Source organism: Montipora foliosa, chromosome 12 (assembly GCF_036669935.1).
Source record: "Montipora foliosa isolate CH-2021 chromosome 12, ASM3666993v2, whole genome shotgun sequence".
Classification (NCBI taxonomy): domain Eukaryota; kingdom Metazoa; phylum Cnidaria; class Anthozoa; order Scleractinia; family Acroporidae; genus Montipora; species Montipora foliosa.
The window spans coordinates 26,024,568-26,027,067 of record NC_090880.1 but is presented as its reverse complement, the minus strand read 5'-3'; the positions used below and the strand labels follow the sequence as shown (position 1 = coordinate 26,027,067).

Below are 2,500 nucleotides of genomic sequence, written 5' to 3'. Positions count from 1 at the left end.
AATTGTTCAAATGATTAGCAATAGAGGAGGGTTGATGATACTTCTTATTATTTACAGATGTTTCCTCAATATGGAAGCAAGGTCTTTTTTTATGTATAATATAGCTAATATTATCCCACATTTTAAAAATATTATTAGAGTTAGTTAATACTGCAGCTGTATTATAGTAAAGTTCACGATAATACTTATTAATAGAAACTATTTTGTTCCGGTACAATTTGTATTTAGTATACCACATTACCATATTACCATACCATTGTATTTAAATCATGCCTCAAGAGCCACGTTTTATCATGAGTAAAGCTATCAGCTTTAAAGTCTAGTGTCCCTTCAGAGAGCCTTGATTGTGTAGCACTTTATGTTTGGAAACTGAATAACTCAACTGTTAACTTCGTTTATTGTAATAACCTTATCCATAAATAACCAGTACAAACAGCAGTTAATATACCTTCACGGTTATAAGGTTTTTCAGTCGCATGTAGAAATTCTAAATCCTTATTGGAAGTGGACTTAAAAAACCGCTGTTGATGACATGCATGTGATAAAGTTCCTATATATTTGCCGTTACTTTTACAGTATCACACCGCGATACTGTACCTGTACACTGCGAGCAGTCTCTCTTTTGCTCGAAAATCCGTGGGGAAAAACACAAAACACAACCGAGTGGTCGTGAGCACGCGAGCGCGAGCCGCAAGTAGCAATTTTACGATAACTGCCAAAATTCTTGCACGCTCATTGGCTAATTTTTATTGTCAATAGAGCGGACAGGCACATGAATTTGTAATTTATGCGATGCGGCAACGAGCGAGAGCGGACAGTTTGACAGTTTGTTATCGTAAAAAACAAATTGACGTCAGTTTCCATTAGCCTGCGAACAGGCTTCCAGCGAGGGCAAAAAAAATTCGGCGAGCGAAGCGAGTGGGACGCGGGAGATCATCCCCAGACTGCTCATTTAAGCTCATCCCACTTGCCCTAGACTACACTCGGCTAACTCGCTCTAAACCCAAGCCGGAGCCTGTCCGCAGGCTAGTTTTCCATGTGTCTGTCCTGTGATTGACAATGAATTTCATCATAACCTTGTCAAAGTAATCTGCGGATTCACTCGGCTATCGCCTCGTGGATCCACTGCTACTTTGACAATGTTATGACGAAATTCATGATCAATAACAGGACAGACGCATGAAAAACTGATATCAATTTGTTAAGTAGCGCTCGTCTTCCGGCGCCTGCATTACTCGCGGCTTTGCCGCTCTCTCTTATTACGCTTGCAGTCACGCACGCACACTCACCTGTTTTGTTTTCTTCCCCAGGATATCCCAGCAAAATTGAGACTGCTCGCGGTATACCGTGTATCTGGGGTGGACTAGAAAAGCAAAACAGATGTTCTGAAATGTGTTCGGTCAAAATAACTACAGTGTTGTGTTTAAACATTGCTTACATTTTAAGATCCAGGGAGGTTTACTTTCTTGGCTTTAGCTCCAATACACAATGACCCAACCGTAGTATCCATTCTGTTATTTATACATATAATGCCCAGGTGGTGTCAACAAAATTAAAAAGTTCTCGGTATCCAACTCAGCATTCCATTCAAATTAAAACCACTAACTTAACGCCATATCCTAATCAGTTGATCTTATTTTTGCTACCAAAATCGCATTAAAGGTAAAACTTCCATGGGACATTTGAATTCGAAGTAAATAGGCCATTTCGCAGTTGCCTTTTGCCTATTTATCATTCAAATGGAAATGTGTACCACCTATATGTTCATTGAAAGATTTTGCACGAAGACTCATTTCGAAACAGAGCAGGGCACAAGGTAACACAGAAATGGCTTATTGCCATGAGGTTTCTCACGTTGGGAACCAGTTGTCTAGACGGTGATGTTGCGTACGTGGCTCCATAAATACGTGAATATAATTTTTCCCAGAATGATGTCACAGAGATGGAAAACTCATGATATGTATCAATACTTTAACAAAAGCTCTTTTCCTGAGGGTTCATGTTTTTTCGAGCGGAAAGTAAGGATCGATAGTTATGAAGCTTTGTAATTGGCTGTTTGATGAATATTGTCCACGCGACAAACGCTTTTAATTCACATAATGAAGATTAGCGCAGCACCTTGAACGAAATTAAGCGATATTTTACCAATCCAGTGATTTTCTGTTTAAATATAATTGATATAATTTTTTTCCTAATAATAACGATAATGCAAACAAGGATTCATCCTTAAGTAACAATCATGATCAGTATTCAAAACAAGTTACACGACACTGCGTGTATCCGATGATCGCTATATTCTCCTATCTTGGATAAAACGAACTCCTGAAGTCAAAATCAGAATAATAACGATATAAATGCAAACAAGAATTCGTCCATAAGTAACCTCGGTTGTAGTCGGCTTTAAGTGCAATATTCAAAACAAGTTACACGACACTGCGTGTATCCGATTATCTCTATTCTCCTATCTTGGATAAAACGAACTCCTGAAGTCAAAATCAGA

General features: G+C 38.6%; 1 protein-coding gene across 1 annotated transcript in view; it reads right to left on the bottom strand.

Moving 5' to 3' along the window:
* LOC137978619 (uncharacterized) overlaps positions 1–2,500 on the bottom strand; it is a 61,504-nt gene that overhangs the window by 58,597 nt on the left and 407 nt on the right. Inside the window, exon 2 of the mRNA XM_068825621.1 lies at positions 1,290–1,363. The gene's annotated coding sequence lies outside the window, so the exon portion shown is untranslated. The remainder of the gene's footprint in view (positions 1–1,289; positions 1,364–2,500) is intronic.